This window comes from Cavia porcellus, unplaced genomic scaffold (genome assembly GCF_034190915.1).
Source record: "Cavia porcellus strain 051 isolate PalLab524CR breed Dunkin Hartley unplaced genomic scaffold, mCavPor4.1 scaffold_11, whole genome shotgun sequence".
In the NCBI taxonomy this organism is placed as follows: domain Eukaryota; kingdom Metazoa; phylum Chordata; class Mammalia; order Rodentia; family Caviidae; genus Cavia; species Cavia porcellus.
Window position 1 is genome coordinate 12947592 of NW_026947494.1, and position 25846 is coordinate 12973437.

The window sequence follows — 25846 nt, forward strand, 5'->3', positions numbered from 1 at the left end:
TTATCCCTATCAATCTTATGTTTTTGTTTGAGTCATCTTGCAGCTGTTGGATTGTTATTTCTTGATCCTTGTTATTTTTAAGAGATCTTTCCTTTCCTCTTCACTAGCTGAAATCTTGTCTTTGAGATCTGAAATTCTATCTTCACTTTTGTTGAGGCAGTTTTGATAACTTTCAGTGAAATTTTTGATTTCCTGAGTATATCTTTGAATCTGCTTTATGTATTCTGTTTGTTTCTTAAATTGTTCATCCAGGGACTCTATCTTTTTGTTTTGTTCCTCTAACTTTTTAACTGTGTTTTCTTTAGATGTGTTCAGCATCTCTTTCGTTATTTTTATCATTTCTTCTCTTATCTGGGAGATTATTTCTAGTTTGAATTCCTTTAAAGCTTCCCGGAGTTGCTTCTTTATTTCAGTTACTATTATTTCAGGTATTTCAGGCATATGGCATATATTTTCTTCTATGTACATGGCTCCTAGGCTTTCTTGGGTTGGGTTGGATGTTTGAGATTGCATTTTGGTCTTTCGTTTTGTCATTGTCCTATATTTCCATGCTTCAAGTGTTGTTCCAAAGCTTCCCCTGGGTGTGTTGGAAATTGTCTCCTATATCCTGGGCTCCCGAGACTCCTCTGGTAGCATAGTTCCCTCCTTGGGCAGCAAGGCCCCCAGATTAAAAGAAAGTTACCAGGGGAGGCTCAGGCAGGCCTAAAGCCTCCTCAAGCCGTGTAGCTCCCCCCTCTGGCAGCAAAGCTCCACCGATAGAAAGAAGACCGCCAGACAAGGTCCAAGTAGGCCTGAATCCCACCAAATCCAATCTAGTGGGGCTGCAACCAGCTGGTCCCCAACCACTTGGAGCAAGGATCTCAAACTCTCCCAGTGATCAGATGTTGTACAGGCATCCACCTCCTGGGTGATAAAGCTTCCCAGGCTGAAAGAAGGTCACCTGCATGGCCTACACAGGTTCCAAACCTTCTCCACAGAACAGCTCCCTCCTCCAGACAGCAGCAGTGGTGGTATTCCCCAGACCAAGAGACAGTCACCGCCAGAACTATTTTTATCCTTTACTGGGCTTTCAGGTTTTGTCCCCATGGGTGCCTTATCTCTAATATTACAGATCACATGCTAACTCAGAATCTGGCCTTTCCTCCTACATCATAGAGAAACTTGAACCCATGAGCACTGAGTTTTGTTGGAGTCCAGCTCCTTAACTCATAAACACATCCACAGCATGCTGAAAGCAACACAGCCATATTTTCTTAGCTCCATTTGTATTAAACAAGATGTTCCTTCAGTCAAAAGCCACTGCAGTAGATACTCCTCCATCTCCTTCCTTCCCCCTCCCAGGTGTAACTGGAAGCCAAATCCCAATTCTCTCTCCTCCCCTCCCCTTCCCCCCCTTCCCCTCCCCTAGCCTCCTCACCTCCCATCTCCTTCCTCTCCTCCCCTCTCCTCTCCTTTCCTCTCCTCCCCTTTCTCTCTCTCTCTCTCTCTCACCCCCAAACCCTATAACTTCAACACAATACAAAAAACTGAAGCCTCTCCTATGACTAAACAGGGGACTCTTTGTCTATTCCAACTTTTTAGTCTATCAGTTCTCCTTTAGACTCAATCATCTTAAAAGTGCTGTCTCCTGTCACTGTCTCCACTTTTTTAAAACTCTCAGTCACTCTCTAACCTTAGGGGATTTTCTAGCTGCTCATCCCTAGGTATGGCTCTCATCCTCATCCTCTCACGCACATTCACTAAAATGTCTTTGGCAAAGGTGACCATTCTCCTCATTGCTGTTAAGTAGTGGACAGTTTCCCAGTCCCCACATCAGTGACCTCTGTTGTGAGGGACATGGTTGCCCACTTCCTCCTGCTTATGATCTCTATGGTTCCACTTCACTTTCCAGTGCTTGTTCCATCTCTCTTTTGGGCTCTTCTCTCTGTCTCTGCACATAAATGCTAACAGTCTCACCCCACTGGCTCCTGCTTCTCAATCACAAAGTGCTCTCAAAGATCTGGGGTCATCAGTCACCCCACATAGCTCCTGATTCAGGGCTTCTTGGTCCCAAACTGCTGAGACCTCAACCCCTGGATGAAGCTGCTCCCTGAGCATATAGACAGCTCACATTGTACAACTCAGCCTTAGTCCAGCCCACGTCCCTCCCACTAAGAACTCTGAAGCAGCTTTTCCCTCCCTCCTCATCTCTTTCCACATCATCACTGGATGCTTCACCCTGAATGCCTGCAGGAATACAACGTACTCTCCTGTACATACGATGTGCCAGCATGATTATTTTGCTCTCATGATTTTCTTCTTCTTTCTGCACTTCTTTCTTCTTACTCCTTTCACAGCTGGCTGACTGCAATCTTAAAAAGAAAAAGGAAAAATCTCTGCCTAATTGTCGACTCTTGGGGTAGCCTTCCCCGATACTTCCAAAAAACAGAGAGGGAGCTTTCTCCTTTGTAGACCATCCTATCCTGTGTTTTCTCTGTCACAGCACTCACCCACAGCTCCCTGCAGCCCTAACATAAATTCCCTGAGAGTAGGGACTGAGTCTTTTCTGCCTAAGCATAGCACCAAGCCTGTAGCAATACTCAATAAACATCTTAGGTCACTAACATCACACGTTCCATGACAGGAGGGTGCCTGTCTGCTTTATATCCTTTGCTTTTGCAAACCCTGTAATCAGGGTTTGCAAACTGGGTGGGGGTGGCAATCATAGGAATCCACACTCTGGACACACAATCTAGGTGCTGAAATAAATTACTATTAAGGCATCTTATGTTCCAATAAACCCAATAGTGTTTATCAAAGACAACAAACTACTCACTTTTACAGTGCTGACCAATAATCTGATGCCATGATGTTGAAATAGACGGTTAGTTGCAATTTTACAATTATATTTATCACAATGTTTCAAATAAAAAATTGCACAAGAAGCTTTTGGTACCTAATAGATGGCATTGCTTTTGTTAGGATTTTGTGCTGAGTTACCTTCTGTCTTCAATCAAGGCCTCCTAGGAGGAGAGTTTTCTGCAGCAAGAGTTCAGTCTATTAAATAAAATAAAATAGCCCATAGAACAATTCAAGTCCTCTTCTGCCACTGCAAGCTCACTAAGCCTATATAGTATTTATCCACTGGATGATAAAAAGTAAAAATCCCTGTTCTGCCTACTGGACTGTGTTTATTTATCCTGGGAAAATTCTGATTCTAAAAGTATTTTGTGAGATTTCACATATCTATTAGGATTTACCTATGATCTCCTAAACTTGGATATATCAGCATTTATTTTATTGTAGCTGTAACTTAATCTTTTCAATATTGGATAATCATTCTTGCACCAAGATTGAGATTTAGCAGGCAAAAAGGGTTTTCACAGGTATGGCAGGCATATTGCTTCAGCTATTGGTTAATTTTGTCCAGTGTATGTTTAATCACTTTAGTTTCCAGTGTTCATAAAAGCTTTTACTAATCAAAGTGATATACTGATCCCTGTATGAAAACTATAGATTTTAGTCTTAGCAGAGTTGTATTGCTCATGGATTGGGCTTTAAGGTCAACTTTTTGGACATAAATCATGTGTACAATAACCACCCTTGACATTCCTTCTTCAAATCCACACCAGCCAGATTTCTCTTTAGCACGAATTGTTGTCTTGTCAATTGAACATTAAAGGAAGTTATTCTCATTTATTAAATGACTATTTTGTATGAATAACACATTCCTATAAGACAAGAAAAATTTTTATCCTGAGCTGTTCACGCAGAGGTCTAGATCTCTGAATGCCACCATAGATGTATGTCCCATTTCGCTTGCCCTTAGAAGTGCAAGGTTTTTGGTGGAATGGCAGACAGAACTGTGTCTGTGATTGCCACCCCCACCCAGTTTGCTGATTCAGAAATGCACACACTTGTGGCTGCACTAAGAGTTTTCTTAGTTGCTCTTAGAAGCCAATACAAATTCAGATAAAGCCAAAAGCGTATCTGCCTCCTTACCTCAGTCTAACAGTTCTTCATCTCTTATCATCGTCTATTTGACATTTTTGTGCAATTCTGAAAGCCCTTCACTGTAGACACACAAACGCAAGGTGGATTTGTCTACTTCTTTCATATTTCAATGACTAGAGAAGAGATTGCTGATGGCATTACCTGTCATTCTATTTTTAAGACTGAGCATTTTTCTTGAATGGCTGATGGTGTCTAATATTATAGACATCTGAAGAAATATGTTAACTCTCTGAGATTCTACTTACAAATTTATTAGGCATCTAGAGGGGTTCAGCTCTCATTGATAGATCCACTACAAAAATAAAAAAATAAGAATTTTAAAGAAGAAAACCGAGGAAGAGTATCTGGGGAGCTCTACTGAAATAGAAAGGAAGTGAAAGCAACAAACATATCATCTCTTTAGTCCTCCACCAACTTGAGATTATGACGTTATGTTTGTTCTATTTCACAAAAGAACTGATATTTAAAGATGATAACTTAGCCAGGGTCACAGAGATGGTAAATGGTACAGAAGGAACTCATGCACAAATTTAACTGGCTCTAACACTCTCATTTTTGTACTATACCATGTTGTTAAATTGTTTCTAAATCTCATCTTTTCTCTTTTCCCTTTTCTCTTTGCATATGTATACAAATATATATTATATATTTAATATATAATATTAAATACATATTTTGTAATACTTTTCTTAATCCTGTTATTTGTGATTACTGATTTCTTTAAATGATCTGCATTCAGTAAGATAGAATGCTATTCTACTTCAACTTCTGCAAATGACCAAAAATCTTGAATAAAACATAAAAAAATTAGAAATCTACTTACAGGTCAGAAATTAGGGTGTAAAAAGCACTAGAGTCTATCTTTTTCTGTGAAATCTTTTGTCAGATAAGGTATAGATGATACCTTGCTTCCGGGATAAAAGAAAGAGGATATAGTGTCCTGGGTCTGCCTGGGTAGGGTTTAAGAGGTGTTGGTCCAGATGAAGAGAGGAACCCAGAGAGTTCCAGCCTAATACAAGGAAAAGCAAGAAACACCCCCCAGAGCTACCAAAAAAGGCACTGCGGGGCAGATTGACTGTCTCAACCCCAGCCAGAGCAGATTAAATAAGAAGCTCAGAACATTTAGAGCTACCACTTACTTTGTACAAGGATGTAAAACTCTGCCTTGAACTCACAAAATCCAAAAGGCCAAAAAGCTAAAAATTTAATTGTGAGTAAAGATTTTCATCCAGTGAGGATACCACATAACAAAGAAGTGTTTGGAAATGTTTGGGAAATATTTGGGGTTCTTGTAGTCTCCAAATTTTCTGTGGGTATTTACAGGTAAAAACAGGGACTCCAAACCTCCATAATGAAGAAATGTTCCATTCAAAATGCTAAAATCACACTTCTTGAGAAACAGTGGTTTAACTGGCAGCACCGCTAGGCTCTTCAGAGAAGAACAACTACATTTACTAGAGGAAAGCCACTTTTATCTCAGACTTCAAAACATGCTCCCTCTTCTCAAAGGCAAATAAGAAAATCAGCCAAAAATAATAAAATAAATAAGGAAATCAGGTAGGGCCGATGATACACATGAGTCACACCTCCCCAGGGGACTGCAGATTCCCAGGTGTTCCCCTAGATAGCAGTGAGGTGAGAGGTGTTAGTGAGTAGCACCCCAAGCTCACCAAGGCACTGTGAACTGCTGTCCTTCCTTATAACTGAACCCAGGTCCCTAACTGGGACACAGGGAACAGATGCCACGGAACTCAGAATGTACACAGGACAGGAGATTAAGCGGGCATAGAAGTTCAGGAGATTCTGTCCTGGGAGTTCAGGAAGGTAGAAGCAGGCAGACCCCCACCTGAACTGAGGCTGCAAACCCATGGTGCGTTTTTCACTGTTCCTCTGGCTTCGCTTACAAAACCTAAATACACGTTAGTTAAGAATTTAGTATTTTCAGATGGCCACTGCAGAGCACAAAGCCCTAAGCTAGAGGTCTCCCTATGACTCCTCACACAGCACACAGTCAGCCTTGGCTCCTCGTCTTCCAAGGACTTGATGCCACCCAAGTAGCCCTCATCTCTGAGGCACTTACTTGTCTCATTCTCAGGAACATGACTCTGCCTGCAAGAGTACCAGGTCCAGATAGTGGGAAGGGGTTAGAAGATCTCCTCATCCATACACACTATGTGAAGTTTCATTTAAAGCCTTTGATTTCAGTACCCTCTTCTTCAGGCAGGACTTTCCTAGATGAGATTTCTTCTGTTTCAGATTTTCCATAGAAAACTTCTGTCTTCTGGAAGGGAAGGGAAGCTGGAATTCAGAATGAAATAGAGGGAGGGGACTTCCGGGAGAACATGGCGGATAGATAACAGCAGCTAAGGAGGCTCTCCAAGATAGCCAGATTATAATCTAGGAATGGTGCGGTGTGAGGAATCCTAAGCAAGCGGAGATATACCCTGCCGACCCAGGAATGAACTAAGCTGAGAGAAACCAACTGGAAATGCAATCCCAGTGCTATAACCAGAAAAGATGAAATCTCAGCGCTGAAAATGGAACCTGTGCTTCTAGAAACCATGATTTGAATTTCCTGCCACCGCTGCTGCATCTGAATTGGCACAGCAAGGACAGAAACACGAAAGCTCTGAAAGCAGGAATTGGTGAACGGAGTTGAGAACAGGACTGGCGGGGAGCCCTGCATCGACCTTCGGTGAGTGAGAGAAACAGGGACCTTTCCATAGACTAGGAGGCTCCAACAGAGGACATTCTGGGACTGGGCAGACTAGCTGGAACAGGATGCTGCAATGACTTTAGTCGCATATTCCCCTCTCAAGTGGGATTGGTGGGGAGCACTTGGCCTGGGTGATGCTACGGACTAAGACCCATAGGCTAGCCCAAACCAGGTGCCAGTGCCTGGCAGTGCACCCTAGCAGTGAAGCCTTCAGTTGGTTGACCTAGAGGAGCGGGCCCAACAGACCGGGCTGCCCAGGTCTGTGTCTCTCTAGTACACTGTGGGGGGTGGGAACACCTAGCCAGCAGATTCAAACAAACTGTAACCCACAAAGAAAGAAACTGGGCCTCTTATATATGCCTGTATGGAAGGAACAAAAAATATGAGAAGAGGAGGCAACAAGAAAGGGTCCTCAGCCCCAAATCCTGAGAAAACTGATCCAGCAAAGGTAAATGCAAAGGAAAATGAGGACAGAAAACATGCAATATCAGACACGGTGCCAACTGAAATAAAGCGATATCTCCGGAGCGATATCATAGACGAGTTCAAAAGTGAAATATTTAACAAAGTAAAGCAAGATATGAGTAGAATAGTTAGAGAAATGCTAAGCACTGCCCAAGGAAAAACAGAGGGGTGGAATGGAAGAACAGAAAAAAAGGGGAGAATTGTTAGATGGAGAAAATACAGAAAACATAGAATATGTGAATCAGGTTCAAAGAGATTACCAGGAAACTAAAAACTCTATTGAAAGCTGGCATAACAGCTTGAAAGAAACTAAGGATAGATTATCTGAACTGGAGGACAGATTTGTAATGTGGGAGCATGTACTGTAAAACTTCTTAAAAATAACAAGGAAATAAACATCAATAATACAAAGGCTAGAAGATGATGAGTATCTATAACTTAAGAATTAAGAATGTAAAAGAAGGAGTAGGGACAAAAACAAATGAACTACAAAGGTTATTCACAGAAGTAATCCAGGAGAATTTCTCTAATTAGCAAAAGGTAAAGATACTCAGATGTATGAAGCATACAGGACCCCAGCTACTTACAACCCAAACAGAACTACACCCAGGCATATAATAATCAAAATTCCAGAAATCCAATATAAGAACAGAATATTAAAAGCCATCAAAGACAAGAAACAGATCACTTACAAGGGAACAGCCATCAGAATTATAGCAGACTTCTCGGCACAAACCATCAAATCACGAAGAGCGTGGGGGGAAATAATTCAAGCTTTGAAAGATAATAACCTCCAGCCAAGATTGATATATCCTGCACAACTGTCCCTAGAAATTGATGGAAAAACAAGGTGCTTCCAGGATAAAGAGGAACTAGGGGAATATGCAACCACCAATTCAACTCTACAGAGAATACTGCAGGAAATTCTGAAAAAGAAAAATACCAAGATTCCAGAAACAGTGGCAGAGAGGCCACAATGAATGGAACAGAAAGTGAAATGAAGAAAACAAATTGACAACTAATGACAGAAAAGGAGCTCAACAGAAATGAGGCAGAGAAGGTTGGATGGAAGGAACAGCTATTTTGGAGAAAACAAGACATCATAATAGCTAGTGCTGATTTAATATCATCTTGTTTTGAAGTCCCATCTAGCTTTTGTTCTTCTGTCTCCATCAGTCTTAACAGGTTGTATCTTATTGGGTTTTATTATATGTGATAATATAAACAAAAACATTTATAGACAAGGAGATTATACAGAAACCATTGCTCATTTTCAGTTAGTTGATTCTAAATACCCTGTAATACTGTCATTCTCTTGAATGGTTTTACATTGTCTTGATATGTTTGACACTACAGTATATGAAGTTATACTCAAATATTTTAAGGAAAGAGACACTATAGTAACTACTTTTATGTTGGGATGTCTTGTGGTGAAACACTATTTTGCTTAAATGGTTATGTTTTGACCTGTGCTGTTTTGTTGTTATTTCCTCTTTTATCTCAAACTCCTTTTTTATTATTTACTTCCTTATTTTTATCTTTTTAATTAAGGGAAAATAAATAAAATGTAGCAGGATATATTATAGTAACCCACTTTGATTTCCTATTAACTTAATTTGAAACCCTGTATTGCTCTCACCATCTTGTTTTGACTGATTTCCTCTATTCTGTTTTGCTTGATAGTACCAAGTTCAAGAGTATAGGCAACAACTGTGAAGACAATAAGATTCATTATGACGCCCATTCTGGTTTGACTATTATCTTCTTTTGAAGTTTTGCAAGGTCTCCAATGTTTTTATTTTATTGATTTTGTTCTTTACTGTTTTGTTCAATTTTATTATAACTGAAGATATAGACAATTCTTTTTAAGATAACAAGAGACATTATGGTAATCATTGTTGATCACTTTGTGTTTTGTTTTTACGTTATGTACTATGTCCATCCTTTTGATTTGACTGACTCTGTTTTGTCACATTTGGTTTTATTCTCTTCAAAAAAAGTAATAAGAACTGTAGGAGTAATAAAACCCAAAATGTGTAATTATCATTGTACAAAAAAAGAGGAAAAGAAAGTGCTCTAAAGGATACAACTGCATGTATATTTAAGTGTATAAGGTAGATAACCATATTGCTGAGTTTTGTGGATCATTGAACAGAACTGTTTGCAGTCTCACTGTTTGAATGTCCACTTATATGCTTTAATTTTGTAACTTGAACAACTATTTCTAAGATGACAATATGTAATCTATTAACTACTGATTTCCTACTGTTTATTTTTTCTGAAATTCTGTATAACTTGTACCCTGTTTCTGTTTGTTTTTTCTTTTTCTCTTTAAATAAAATTAAAAAAAAAGAAACCAAGGGAGGGAGTCTGGGGTTACTGCTTTGCTTAAACCCTTAAAGACAGTCTTTCTGGGTCTAGCAGGAAGCTTCCGTGTCCAGCACCACACAAATCCCATTTTCAGAGATACATGGTGTCTTCCATTTCTGGACTTCAGTGACAGACCTTGACTCGGCACTCCTCTCTCAGCTTTTATTTCTTTTTTTTTTTTTTTTGTTTAGCTTTTATTTCAATTTCTCTGCATTGCTATTTCACTTACCTCTCGATTCTTTCCTTTCTAGCTTCCAGAATTATATTATTGTTCCCTCTACTCTTACGTTTCTTACCCTTTGGGCTTTGCCTGTCAAAATCCTTATAACTATATCATAGTGGAGCTGAGGAAGAGGGGAGAAAATACACGTGTATAATCAGTTCTATATGATTCACCAAAAGTCTCTTGTAAATTTCCTTTTTGTAAAACAGATATTCTATTTTTCTTGTCTCGTCTTCTCTAATAGTTATATACAGAAGTGCCAATGCTGGTTAGATTGACAGTGTAGACCTAGAACCCAGAATGTTAATGTTCAGTGTCCCAAGAGAGACATTGCATTGACTGGAAAATGATGCATGGGGCTGGACAACCAAGCAGTTAAGCATATTAACTACCAAATACCCAGTGTATGGAGCACTAACAACGTCCTGTGATTCCTGCTTCTCCATAAAGTGCAGCAGTCATTTAACTATGAGGCTCCAGCAACAATACGATGCCATGGACGCCCTTGGCTGTCGATAACGGGTCCAACCAAGCCAGTCAGAGTAGAGCTTTCTGAAGTGTCACCTCTGAGGCAAGATAACAGAAGTCAGAGTTACAGAAGCAGTAACCACAGCAAGTAAATGGTAAACCTCTGTGGTGGGGCCACAACGGTTGTCAGCTTGTGACACCCACCTGAGCTGAGTCAGCGTGATGCTACATGTAGAAGGCCCGCCTGAGGACTGTTGCCCACAGCATGAAAGGAGAACTGGAGGGGAAGAAGTGGTGCTGTTGAAGCTGGTGAAGCTTGTCACGCTGGCTTTCCTGATTTGAACTCAGCTGGTATCACTGGTGGAGCTCGGGACCTTGCTGTCACTAAGGATGACTACATTTTACTTGGAGAGAACTCTGGTCCTTACTGATGCAAACTTTATGGATTCCACCACTGACCTCTGGGCCTTCCCAGTGCAGAGCCTTGACACAGGCTTTGTCATTGGTCAGACTCTTGGTCTGCAGTTGGATTGTGGGTGGCATTGGTCATGAGACATTTTCATGGGCTCTTGGCTTGCAGTTGGATGGTGGAGAGCATTGCCACAGGCCCTAGTCTTCAGCTGGACTCATGCAGGACGTTGCCATGGGATTCAGGCCCTCACCCAGATCTTTGGGTCTCCAGTGTATACACAGATTTACTGCACTATTTTGTATTTGACTCTTGGGGTGACTCTTATAAAGTAATCCTGTAAATCACGTGACCTGAATTATATCTTTTCCCTTGCAATCCTTGACTGTAATGTCCTCTGAAGGAGAGACCCTCAAATTCCATTTCAGAGGCCCCCAGGGCTGCCATAGTCCTCACACATCAGGAGACTCCAGTGGATCAGCTCTTCTATAAAACATCATTAGATATCACATTTCCAAGGAATTCCTCCTTTTTTAAGGTAGTACACTCCCTTACAATGATACAATGAGTTTTAAAATCTGCATGCCTTCCAACTTGCTGTTCATGACTTCTTTTAATGCCACACCCCTGGCCATCACCCTGTTGTGCAATTTGCTAGATTTGCCCATTGCTAAGTATGTATAACTCTTCTGATTTCCTTTTTTCTTAGGGATGTTACTGAGATTTAACTGAGTTATAAGAAAGAAAATAAATATTTTAAAAGAGACAAGTACTCAATACTTTGGGTATTATAAATTAGACATATTCCACTAATTTAATGAATGCTATTGTTTATTAATCACACAGCACTTAATAAGTTAAGAAAGGTCTCAAAACAACATAGACTGGACCTACGTGAACTTGGCTTGCATATGTGTACCTTGAGGAAATAAATAAAAGCATATTATGAATATTAAGTGAATAAATTCTCTATACGGTTGCTTCAGTAAATTACAACAACCTTCAACAAGAATTACATAGAAGATAATCTAAGGCATCTTTTAATGCCATACTCTCTCTTTTACTAGGTGGCAAATTTAAAGCATTTTTCTTGAAAGTTTATAACAATCATTGTTCCAAAGATTAAAAAGAAATCAACTGTCAGTGAAATACATTATTACTTTATATGTCTACATAAATATATTTTACGAAGCAGATCTGTGTGCCTTATCTTCGATTCTATTAACACCTATTTTTACGTTAGAATCCCGATACTGCTCTCACCTTGCCTTTTCCCTTTCCTTCCATATAAGAGACAGCCTCAGATAAAATATGGCTTGCATTTCAATTTCCAGTGCAGAGTAAGGATGTGCAACTACTACATTTAGATCCCTATCTGAGGCTTTGCTTGCTGTGCTCTGAACAATGGAAGTCACATCACTCTGTGCCCCTCATTGAAAATAGACATTGAATCAAGACAGTGTGCACAGTTATCACTATGAAAAATATGTGTAAGTTAAGCAGTTCAGCTAACGTTAGCAAACTACAGCAACCCAGGTGCTGTGATTAGGTTTAGGGTGATTTTGAATGTAAAGAAAGGGACAGCCCTTGTCCTCTGGGGCAGTGGTTGAAAGACAAAGGAGGAAACATTAAATAAGCAAATCAAAAACCAGAGCCAGAGGTAGGCATGCTTCACAAGTAAGAGATTAGTGACTTTCAGTTTCATTTCACTTACTTTGTTGAGCCATCTCTCAAGCTTTCTCCTTGGGACAGAATTTTATTAAGGGACTGCATTCAAACGATTTGGTGAAACATAATTCTGGAAACAAATTTCCAAGAGAGGGATTTTGCTGAGAAAAGCCAAAAAGAAATATGCTTTTCACATATAAGAAGCAGCCTAAGAAAATTTATAGGGGAAAAGGGACCATCAAAACCTGGGGAAAATGAAGAAAAGAATATATATAGGCAAAGAGGAATAAAATTTGTCTATGACAAGGGAAAGAAGGGACTTGACGGCAGTCGATGCATGATGGAACATTGTCTCTTTATTTACTAACAGCTCAGAGTTATACAGCCCGCATGACCCAAATTTTTGTTTCTGTATCAGAATGAAAAATGCAAAGGAAGCCATAGGTAGAGGCTGTCTCACTTGTCTTGCTAGGAAGCTCCACTCTCCCCTCACTCTCTGCAGGTACCAAATGTTTGCCCACTGACACACTACCCAGACCTTTTATCTAAACTTTATCTCTGATTTGGAATGAAGAAGTTTGCTCAGATAAAGCAATTTCAGGCATCGCTGAGCAAGAAAGTTTTTGCCCAAGTCTCTGGAATCCATCACACACTATCAATTGTATATATCTACCTATTTTTAATTATCTTGCAGCTTGTGAAGCAGGCAAAAAGTGTAACTTCACAGTATTGGTAACTCATGGATACCAGTATGGAATAAGTGACACATTCAGATTGATACAGAAAATAAATATATTCCAAACGAATAAGGTAATTGCCACTGGCAGAGCAGAGACCTTGGGTGATCTTCATTTTACAAAAGTGAGTAAGATTCTGTGTGACTTGGTGATCTCTGGAAACTTCCATCAGTACAATATAGCAGTGATTTCTTCAGCTTTTTATTTACTCATCCAAGGACAATTACTGAGTGACTAGTCATTCTGGGTCAACCATGTTCATAGCATTCATTTTTCTAGAATGAACAAGACAAAAACAGTATTTATTCCTATGAACATTACATGACAGGTGCAGGGAGTAAAAAGGTAAACAAATAAACAAGAAACATGTCAACTCTTAACAAAGTGCTGTATAGAGACCTAACATGTCAGACCAAGGCTTTTAAATTATGCAAAAGTTGTATTCCACAGAAGCAAATATGCATGGTAATAAGAAGAAGCCAAGAAAAGATCTGAGAATAAGAACATCTCAAGCATAAGAAACAGACGTCCTAAGCATGCAGGGAGGTCTGTGTGTCCAGAATGTGCTAGGTAAGGAGGGAGGACAGGAGGCAAACTTGGAACTGGAGGCAGAGGTCAGGTCATACATAGACAGTGGGTAGTGTAAGTAGAAAAGAGACTGAATTTTATTCTCTTTTCTGTAGAAACCCCCTCCAGGCTTAAGGAAGAGACTGATGACATCAGATTTAAAATTTGTAAAGGTCACATGGACTGCTGTGCACATGAGGCAGTGACAAGATGGGTCATTAAGTGTCAAGAGTGAAAACAGAGACAAATTCACAAACTGTCACAGTGACCAAAATGAAACCTGACGGTGACTCGAATGAGGTCAACAGGAGCAGAGAGAGCAAGAAGTTATTGGGTTCAAGATGCAGCATGGAAAGCCCTCAGCGAGTGCTGCTTATGAGGTGCATAGGAGGGCGCCAGGGGAAGGGGATCAGTCACAGAGTCTTTTTACTCAGGGAACTAAGTAGGTAACGGTGTGCCGGGTAGATAAAGATTTGAAGGAAGAACAAATTTGTTCAGACGACACAAGAACATACGAGTTCTCTCCAGCCAAATTTGAGATATTCATTATACCATCACAAAGGAAGAGGCAAGCCAAAAAAATTACATTGAGTCTCTTGTTTGTTCATAATATGCAAACCCATGGAGTTGATGGAGATTTGTTATATCATGTACAGAAAAGGGGATATGAGAGATACGGGATGCCCTCTGAAAACTCACTGTCTAAGAAGAAAATGTTTATAAAATTGAACTCAAAGAAGGTTTCAAAAACAAGGAAGTATAGAAAAATCAGCTAAAAGATGAAAGAAAATAAAGATGAAAGTAACTGTCTTCTAGGCAATATGGCACTCATCAGTCACCTTGGCAACATGAGTGCTGGGCTGACACAGATGATGGTGCAATTAAGGGAGTTAAACATGAAGATGAACTTTGGAGACAGCACCAGTGACGACTATTTAAGATGAGAGGGGGATGGCTAGATAACTGGAGGTGGATGTGAGATCAAAGCTTGTTTTAAAATATAGGGGATATTTAAAAATATATAGGCGATATTGGAACATGGTTGTACACTGATAGAAATTATCCAGGAAGGAGAAAGGAAGATGCAAGAGACTGGCCTGGACACTGGCAGGTACAAACTGCTGGACAACTCAAAAAACTATGGGGACCCAAGGCACAAGAAGAGAGAGCAGCACTGGATGGTAACATGAATGCTCAATCCACCATAACAGCGGGAACCAGAAAATACAAGTAAACGGGCAAATGTGACAGTGGGAAAACAGGATTTTCATCTGACTGCTTCTGCTAATAAACACGGGGAAAGGCCATTTGCTAAGGGGCAGGGAAGAACATCAGAAGGCAGGAAATGGGTAAAATAGACATTTCAGACAATGGGAAATCAAACATGCCAGGGAAAGGCAGTGAGACTGCAGGATAATGTTGATTATTCATTTGAGATGTGTTGCGTGGTCAACTAAAATTAATTAAAGTGTGACTAATCAGCATCTCTGTTTTGAGTTTGTTTTAGCTTCTTTTTCTCTAGAAATATTTAGCTGCTTCAGGTTATCACGGATAAGATAAGTAGATTGGACCTACAGTGGGGATTTTTGCATAAGGGTAACACAGAGGAGCCAAGAGTTTCCAGTGGAGTCATTATCGTGAGGCTCTACCATCAAAGGAAGATAAATGGGAAAGTGATGCGGAAGCCTGGTTACTGCCAGGAAAGTGTGTTGCCATCACAGATGAAAGAATTGAGGAGGGAATTGCTTAAGGAGAAAATCTAAAGTGGGTGGGCAAAAAGGCTGGTGGTAGGAATCAGAAATTTATGCTTGATGTCAAGTTACTCAGTGATGCCTTTGTAAGGGCCCAGCCATGAGACTGGATTGCTGGAGTAGATGGAGGAAAATTAATAGAGGCGGAAGGCCGAAAAACTGAGCAATCAAGATAAAGGAAAGATGTTACACACGGATGCTGAAGTCATCGAGAATGACGAGGGTTTGAAACAGTGACAATTTGGTTCCATATTCATCAACAGAAGGCAAGATGTAACTGAATAAGCTACAAGGAGGAAACGCCCATGGTACAGGCCAGTGAGAGGGACAGAAACAAACTGGAGGTCTAGAAGGCAGAGTGGAAGAAATTGCTTGGAAGTGGCAATAAAGAAAAGCAATATACAGGACTTGTACTTTGAGGTCCTAGTGTTTCTAGGATATGCATAAGTAAGGACTTTTCACTGAAGGTGTTTATCATGCAGAAGATGAAGACGACAAGATGAAGAGGAAGACGGGCGGTCTTGATGATAGATGTCATGTTAAGGAAAACACAGACTCATCCAACAAATACTCATGGGTCTGAGCAGAGTTCTGGGGGCAACCATGAACAAGGCAGCCATGGTGTCTGCTCTCATGCAACTTACATTTTGGTTAGGGAAAAAAATGGTTTTAAAACTGTTTTAAAAGTCAGGTGTTACTCAAGGCAAAGAAGAGAATTTATAACCTGAAAAAATGGCTAGTTTAGATCAGGTATCAAAGAAATAAGTTTTCCAGAGGGACATTAAAAGGGGAACCAGCAGCAGGGTTGGCCAGGCACAGATGGACATGCCTTCTGATCACTGGTCATACAGGGAAGCCTGCGTGCACAGCCCAGGGGACACAGGGTGGCCTAGGGCCTGGAACTCAGAAGGGTGATGTGTGTTAGGGACGACTGCAGCTCCTGGGGACAGAGCCGCTGTATCACTCTCCCTCCAATGGTGTAACAAAGTACCGTAAACTAGGCAGCCTGATGTAACTCATGAGGCCAGAAGTCTGAAAACAAGCTGTTGGCAAGGTTAGCTCCATCTGGAAGCTTCTCCGTCTTAGCTGCTGGTGGCTGGCTGTCAGCAATCTTTGGCATTCCTTGGCTGGTGACTGCATCACGGTACTTTCTTCCTCTATCTTCTCATCTTAATTTTTCCTCTGTGTGTGTCTGGGTCTCCTCATTCCTGTGTCTCTCTGTCTCCTTATTTATAATGACATCAGTTATGAGATTTGGGTTTTACCTGAACCCAGTATACCTCATTTTAGGATTGCACCTGGAAAACTTTTTTAAAGACCCACAACTTCCAAAGAAGATCATAGATCCAGGACAAAACTTTTCAGTCAACCCTGCTGAAGCCAATGCACCAGTCATGGGTTACTCTTTCTTAAGGAGTGAGAAGCACTAAGTGTGATCTCAGGCAGAGCTGCCCCAGCTCCTGAGGCTAAGAAGTGCCCCATGTCTCCCAAAGCGCTGCACTGCAGCATGGCAGGAGACAATGTTAACTGCTTGGGGACCATTAGCCCAGTCTCACCCTTGATGGACTGAGGTTGATACTTGAGCAACAGCAAGAGGTGAGCTTTGAAGCAAACGGAATACACAATTGGGTGAGAATTATGTCTCCATTGTGGAAAAGACAGGCGGCATCAGCAAAGTACATTTCTGAAAAATGCATCTGGCGAATCCCTAACCCCCAACATGACTACATGTGGAGCCATGAGTTTAGAGAGGTAATTAAGGTTGCATGAGGTCATAAAGGCGGGGCCCTGATCCAACAGAACTGCCTTCTTTATGAAAAAAGGGAAGAGACACTGGCTCGCCACATAGCACAGGACAGAGACACTAGGAGAAAGCAGTGAGACGGTCTGCCATCTGAGGACAGATGTTCCACCTTAACATGGGCTTACATCTTCCAGTCCATGAGAGCCATTTAGCCCATGATTATTCTACAACAGCCCAAGCGGGCTAAGATGGTAGTCATCACTTCCGCTGTAATTAATCAAAGTCAGTGCCCCCCCTGAGATAACAGATTAAAGGGAGATGAGGAGGGATCGGGATACTGTTGTGTCTTATGAAAGCATCACTGGAAATCTTCATGCCAGAGTTTCTGATTAGACTATAAAGAGTTTTATTAAAGAAATACTAATTGCGCACTCATAACGTACAAGTCACTCAGTTACATTACTAAATTCCAGACCCCTGACTAGTAGAGCAGACTGATGAACTCTGACCTGACTCCAAAGAGGAGTGAGTTTGTGGAGTCACTGCGTAGCTCACCATCACATGCAATGGTCACCTCTGCATCATGATTTCAAAGAGGTGAAAAACAAGCCTGTACCATGAGAGTAATAGAACATGAACTATTTCTTAAAGTGGGGAAATATGGTTTTTTACACCTGTAACACTATTCTAGTGCTACAGATATTGCTCTTCATTTCATCTCTGTGTCCTCTTGCCTGTGCCTTCCACTTCTTTGTTCATGTTTTATTCCTGACATTGCCAGCCATTTCCATTTGATTGCCACACGGGGAATTATTTTGACCCTGGATAACAAGTTTAGTAGCTTCTTGCAATCTGATTTCACAGTTTGTATTCACTTGAAGCTATTCCTGGATGATGTCTCTGAAGACGCACAAATGGGAACCGAGGGGTCACTTTCAAGGTCTGGTCGAGTTTAACATCTTTATTAACAACCTGGAAGAATTCGAAAACACTGCAGTAATGAGATCTGATTCTAAATTGGGGGTTGCTGCAATGACAGAAGAGTAAATTGAAGAGAAAACCACAGAATGACTGAAATTCAGCTTGGCAAGCTCAAATCTAATAAATCTGAGCACTGAAAAAGAATTCAAAACGTGGACCGCCAATGGATGGGTGAAGTCAGTCAGATATTAATGTCTTGAGAGGCTCAGGGAGATGCAAAGTTGATCGTGCGTGTTAGCAGAGCCTTGGTGGGCTAGACGATGATCAATGCTGTTCTATACAGCAAGGAAAGAAGTGTTCCAGGCAAGGAAGACATAAAGACCTGGAGAGGCGGCGTCTGCAACGCGGTATCTCATTGGATGTGTCATTACTTGAAAACTCCCTCCGCTGTGGAGAAGTTAAAAGGCATATAGCGAAAAAAAGTAGAAACAAAGGATTGACAATGGCCAAAAAAAGAAAGGTAAATTGAAGAGCAAAGCAGATAAATATGACCCATCTGCTTTCCCAATTGTTAAAGGTCACAGAAAGCAACGTAGCATGGTCAGAACTTCAGAGCCCAGCCTGTTTTGAGACTCCTACCCATCAGTTATTTGACTTTGAGGAAAATACAGAACTTCAAAGTCTTAGTTCCTGGTTTTGAAAATCTGAAATATAGGAATGCCTAATTCTAAGCATTGGGAACTGAGTAAGATAGAAGATACAAGTCTATTCCCTGTTATTAAATTTTCCGTAAATGCTGATTGCAACAACACTAACACTATGGGGTTCATGCATCAATGGAAAGGCTTATACGTGAATGCACAGAGATGGTTTTCAAAAATGTTACTTCCCCTTCGTGATGACTTTGGCAGAGGAACTTTTCTGGGTACAACATTCAGCTCATAGTTTCTACCCAACGATTTGCCAGTCTCCCCGCTAGCAGAGTGTAAGTAGTTCACTGTCCCCATCCCTTTCTCCATCCCATAATTCTACCATCTGTCCTCTCATCTCGTCTTAATCAGAATAGCCGTATCAGGCAGCCCTGGATGGAGTGTTTTTTTTCTAAACCGAGACTATCGAATGAGAGCCAGATGGTAAATTTGAACATATCTAGGACAATCACTTTATTTAGCTACAAAAACAAACAAACAAAATTAAACAGTGGCTTCTCTCTTTTTATACATTGGACTCCCCAGCCAGATATCTCCTTGAACTTCTGTAGATGACAAAAAAATATTCCATCCACTCATCATGTAGCACACAGAACCACAAACAGAGGCATTTCAAAGCCAACGAGTCCTCAGGTTGAGCCATTTTTAAAAGTCTCTGTCATTGTCTAATTGTTTTGTATTGTTCACTCAGCTGGATTTGGTGTTTTTGATGTTGTTTTTTAGTTTTAAACTTAAAGAGGAAAATTCTTTTTTTAATGGTAAATATTTGAAAGGAGTTTCATGTGAACTGAAGGCCACAAGAATGGACAAAGCACAAATACCCATTCCAGGAGAATAATGTAAATCACAAGCTAGCTGGAGTTTCCACCTTCCTGAAGTTTGCTTGCTGATTTATATACTTACCAGGGCCATGAGTGCCAGTGAAGTGCAGTGTCCCCTTGAATATCCTTTTCTGAGGTTAGAAACCTGCCTTGCCCATTATAATCTGTTCTGCTGCATTAATTAACAAGTCTGGCCACATTCCTTTCTCCATAGAAACCTTGTGCTCCAATGGCCTGATCAATCTGATAATGCTAAAATAAAACCCATTCTGCTCTCAAAGTCTTTTTTTCTGAGAACAGTAACAAATTACACCACACTTCTAGACATTGTTCAGGCATGTCTGCTTCTTTTTCCAAACTGAACATTTTTTGAAGAGTCAGTAAAAACAGTAGAGAAGATTCTGGCAGAGACATTGGTTTGAGATAATAGATCAATCATCTCAAATTTTCTCCATCATCTTGATCTTAATGCCATTGAAATAATTTACTATGGTTTAGGCTATTTTCATTGAGGTACCAAACTATACACTAAAAATAATTGTTGAGAAGTTTGGGGCTTTTTAACAATGTGATCAGCTTGATGAGATCTCGTTTCTTCCCTTAAAACTGTGTCTCTACATAAGAGCAGAGACAAGTACTCTTCAAAATTTCTAGTATTTTTCATCAGATGTTCATTTATTTTTGCCTAAAGGAAACTATTTCCTCAGGAAAGGGAAAAGTAGCATCCTAGTTTTCCATAAGCATCAATAACAAAAAGCAATGACTCTGTTGTTTTACTTGGGAATTCAGTCCACGTTAAGGACACTTTATAATTGTGGGATTTTCCTTACAGAAAACTTTCTAATATATTCCACAGTTGTATCTGTTAACCACCCACCATTCGGTCTCTAATAGAAAGGTAACTTATTTTAGTCCTGTTTGAAATTAATATTTTACTAGCTTACTGAAGCCGAAATGACAGAATGTCAATTCACTTTCCACTCGCCTGCTATGTATAAGAATCAAAATGCAACCATATGTATTGAATTCTTTTCAGTTTGAGACACACGGTGGATATAGTGCCTCATCTCAAATTAAGCACAGAACAAAAGTTTCTCCCCTATTGTTTTAGTTCCAACTTAATATTCAGTTTGATGTTATAAAAACTTAATAAAATAGAATCAAAACATTTAAAATAGGTGTGCTTTATGTTCACTCTAGTTAATTCATGTAAGTCATACCAGCTGTAAAATAGGAAAACTAAGTTCAGAAGTGTGATTACTTTAAAATATATTATTTCCATTTTTGTTAACATTCAATGTTTATTTATATATTCTACAGTGGAATCAGAAGTTCTCTTTAAAAGTATTGTGTCTTAAAATCCTGAAGTGATATCATAGCCATAGGCAGCCTCTAGCATAGAAAACTAATAGAGGCTTTTCAAGCTTGGCATTTCACTGGTACCATACAGTGACTAAAGCATATAACAGTATAATGCCTACAAATTTCAGTAAGAATCCTTACTTTCTTAGGTGCAGAATGACTAGTACACATCCTACAAAGGGCAGTGAGTTTAATAATTCTATAGAGTAAGTCATGACATAATTTTCCTTTAGTACAATAACACAAACAACTTTAAGAGACTGTGCATAAACCCACGCTTGTTTTATTTGCCGATTAGTGGACAGAAGGCACTGTAATTTATTTTCAAGAATTTTCTTGAACATCTGTGCTCATAAAAATCATGAAAAGTTGGAAAGATTTGTTAAATCGCTGCATCTTTAAATATATCTTACACATTCTTGTTTGTACAAAAATACAAACATAAAACAATCCTATAACTTTATCCAAATCTGTTTTATGTGACCTTTAGTTATGTATCCAAATTTCTTGCTTTTGCTATTTATGAAAATATCAATACCAGATTGAGTTACTATGTATTGGCACAGGGCCCTAAAAAGCTTACTGTAGCATTAATCTTTCATAGAGTTTATAAGTGTTTCCTAATCTGAGATCACCCGAACACTGGACACAGAAGAAAAAGGGCAGTGTGTCCATAAACCAACAAATACAGTAATTTGGTGAGTCTGTGTCTTAATTACAAAGAAACTGCCACACATCTGTACAATGGACGTTATGAACTATGTCCTCTTACACAGGTGCGCATGCAACTCCACACGGGTGCTCATATCACAAGACCAAGCCTCATGGATGAAGGCTACTTCTGCTTCCCTATTCAGCTGCACTTTCTTCCTGACTTCTCAGAGCCAGTAACTGTCGCTTTCCCATTCTTAAAGACAGCATGGAGGAGATCGCGACTGTGTTCCTCAGTCTTCTTTTCCTTCCTTTCATATGTAGCCAAATGCCTTGGTTGCATCTTGACATCACACATAACAATAACCTGCCCTTTTTGGAAACCTTTTGTTGGAAACAGCATCCGAGTCTGAAGATGATAATCCTGAGACCATTGGTGACAACACAGCTGGACACAAAGGAACAATGAAGAAATTTCTTATTAACTTACACAGGAAAGCGCCACAAAAACCAAAGGACATATTGTCAGTGCTGTAGTTTTTTCATCTCTTGCCTCCCACAATCTCTGAAAGGTACTACTGTCTACTCCATCTCCCTTAACGACTCAAAGGTAAGATGACAGCAAATTATAGCCTTTTGAGCTCTTAGTAACAGGAAACGTCTAATATAAAGAACCCTAAACCTGTAACACAGTAGCAAGAGGACTCCCAGAGCCACGTCTGATTATTAGTTGGTGCCTCTACTTCTTGATGGTGTTAGATGGCTTAGATCATCACCCCATGTGTTCTCAATGTATTATAAGTGGCATCACTACTGGGGACCACAGATACAGGCACCGATGGAAACCGTGACTGTAAGTTGCAAAGCATCTTTTTCATGGTCTTTTCCCCAAGCTGTTATGGTGCAGTACTGTGTCCTGCTGAGAATACCTTAGAACAGGCTCTTTTGTTCCATAGCATTTTCTAATCAGAGCAATTCCTGCTATTGTATCTGTTCCTTTGAAATTAACCAAATGACCCCGTCCCACCCCTTCCAGCAGTCTCTTGGGCAGAGAGACTTCTCTGAAATCCAAAATCCTCTAGCTTGTATTCCAGACCATTTAAGTTGCCAGAAGTTTCTAACAGATATTTAGCCAGTATTTTCTTCTGCTCACTGGAGTTTAAGGCACCTCTGATTGGATACAAGAAAAACTCTCCAGTGTGTCAGCTCTTGGTGGCCTGGGTCTGTTTTCCACTGGGAAAAGAACATTTCCTCTGGGGATGGCAGAGCCCTCAGGAACAGCTTTGACTTCTATGTGAAGATGCCCAGCGGGCTCCTCCAATATGTGGTCCATCCCTTTTCATTAAAGATACTGCCCTGGAGATATTCTTTGTACACCTCTTTGATTTCCTGGATTTTCTCTTTAGTCACTACCTTTTAAGTACTCATGAAGAATGTCCTGCAGCCATAAACTACCACATTCAAAGTAGGAATACATTTTGCTCCTGTCAGTTGGGCACTGTTTATAGTGAGTGACCTTGAGAGCTGGTGGCCAGAAGGATCTGGCTTCGGTCTCGGGGTAACTTGAATGATTTCACCCCTTCAGTGCACCTCAAGGGAATAATGCCTCTCCTACTGTTTTGATGATTCGTCTGGGACACTTTGGAACATCTACCAAATTGGCCTGTACGAATATGAATTACGATGCCTCCTGTGATTGAATCACACATTTCCTGCTGCATCAAGGTTATCGAGATAGCTGGAGAAAATTCCATTTTGTTGTGGGTAAAAGCAAGCTGTCCTCCATTAGGTCCAACAGCACAGCATTAAATGTCTGCTACCTTAGGGTGTTCTTCCCTGCTCAGATTAAAATGCCTGATAGAGACATTTGCACAGTTTCATTTACCACTTACTGCCTGTGACTTGGAAGTCTGTTGTGCCAAAATGTCCTTGCTGATGAGAGGCAAAGGATGGAAACAGTGACTGTTATTTACTAGAGAAAATGGGTCCTTTATTTATACTACTCAGCCACTTCTGTCTCTGAATTGCTCAGCTTATAATTGATATGTTGTCCTTTAAATGCTTTTGCTCTGCAAGTGCTACGTTGTTTCCAAAACAGTTAAAAAGTAATTATGCACCTGGAATTCTGTTCCCTAAGAAGGGAAATTAAAAAGAGAGAAAGAGGAGGGAAGAAACGACTAGGCCTCGACATGTTTAAGCCTTGAGGGTTGGAAGACCAAAAAAAAAAGCGAGATGAAGAGAAAGAAAGCAAAGCACAAAAATGTGGAATAAATATTGTAATTCAGAGTCCAGGGTTAATGAGGCAGGCGAGAAAGATAAAAATCCCAGGGAACCGGAAACTCTCAGAGTGGGGATTTTAAGAGCCCCTAATCCTCACCTGGCTGCTTTTTAACAAAACAGAACCCAGGTCCCTCAGGATTCATAGGGCCTCTGAGAAGTTAAAGAGGAGATAAAAGAATCTGCATGTTACCCACTCCTTAGCAGATTGATGTGCACAGTGAAATCTGAGAGCTGGTTGTATACTGAGCTGCTGCACTAAAAGCCACCCCCGGCCAGACCCCCAACTATCTTGATGGCCTTAATTTGTCAAATTAAATAAATCTCTCACCTATCTCCTCCGGTTATCAAGATGTTCAGGATTAAACCCTGCCTCTAGTAACTCCCCATCAAGCTCTCTTCTACCATTCCGGTGCTAAGAAAGCCCTTCCATAGGTCTGCTTCTACACTTCTCCCCTCCCACTCCTCTCCCAAGATGGTCAGAGGTTTTTTTGTTTTTAATGGAAATAAAATTCCATTACTTTCCTTCCCAGAATTCTCTAATGGCTTTCTAAAGCAACGTAAAATTCAAAATGCTTCTCTCGTGCTGACAGCAATGTGGGATTTAACCCCTGCCCACCTTCTCTCTCCGACCTCCTCTCTGAATGTTCTCTCCTTCCCTTCTGCTCATTATTTGCCTGCACAGATGTCTCCTTCCGGCTCCTCAAACATAATCGGCCTGTTCTCCCCTTAGGGCTTTTGAACCTGTAACTGGTTTATTGAGTGGGCTAAATTGGGCCAGGATAATTAGAAAAGAGCTCGGCTCTTCTCCCACCACTGTTCTGTAAAAGCCTCTGCTGGATCCCTTCCTTCCCCTTCCAACCATCTCAGAGAATACTCTTTGCTTTCCGGTCACGTTCTACATTTAAAAAAAAAAATGAGGTCTCAATCCCAGGGTGAACTGTGTCCCCTCTGACCCAATGCTTAGGGACCAATAGGAGGGGACAACCTTGGGTCCCCCCACCTTGCTTCATCTCCTCTTGTCCAGCATTTGACTCCTGGAGGCTGGAGACAGAGTGGGAACAGATTAGCAAAAGAAAGATGCCACAAGTGGCTCACACACCTGGAGCTGCTTGAGTTTCTTTTTGCTGTCGTGGCAGACACTCAAATGCTAGCTTTGCCTTGTGGGGTATCACGCAGTCTTCACCCCCACCACGGCCACCCCACCTCTGCCACCACACAGGGCTCCCCATCACACTGTTCCCCAACGTGAGCAGCTTTTCGTCACCATCTTCCCTGCTCTTCTGTCTTCTGACTCGTCCTTGGGGTCCTCACAAGGCTGCACTGTCCCCAGGGTCTTTGGCACCTTCCCAGTCCGTGCTCCACCCCTGGTGACATTCATGTCTCTCACTGTGTTTCTACCTTGTCATTCTGTCATGGGCAGTTCCTCCAGCCACTTCTCATCTTCAGACTTCAAGAAAGAGACAGCCACAGATGCTGCCACTCGAATCCCAGATTCTACAGAAAGTGCCCTTGAGTTCTTGCAGATAGCAACAGGAGGCAAGATGTTGAGCTTTAGCAAGCAAGTGCTGGGAGGAGATTCAAGTGCCCTTTCTTAAAAACACTTCTACCCCCAACCCCTAGATATTCAGCTGCTGCCTCCTAAACACCCTTGGAGTACCAGCCAGGATTTGCCCTGTTCGCTTCTGGGAGGCAGGGGAAATATCCATGGGCTTTCAGTTCCGTAAATTCATTTCAAAGCATGTTGCACTCTGACAACCTAGCAGCTTTTGCTGATGCTTACTCATATGCTTGCAGATCATAGAAGGGATGTTGCTAAAGCCTCTCTTCAGAGCTGAGATGTTCTCAAGTTTGAAGATAGAGTCCACCTCAAAGGAAAGCCTCATTCCTTGGGCTGCTCTGTTCTGATTGTTTCCACTGTTTATTCCTGAGCCAAACCATCTCACAGTACTGACTTCACCCAAGTTAGACTTTCGCACAGGTCTGAGCTGAT

General features: G+C 40.8%; 1 pseudogene; it reads right to left on the reverse strand.

The window, feature by feature from the left end:
- The window catches only part of LOC100720603 (nicotinamide phosphoribosyltransferase-like), a 62251-nt pseudogene extending 37017 nt beyond the window's left edge, over positions 1 to 25234 (reverse strand).
- Positions 25235 to 25846: the final 612 nt, after the last annotated feature.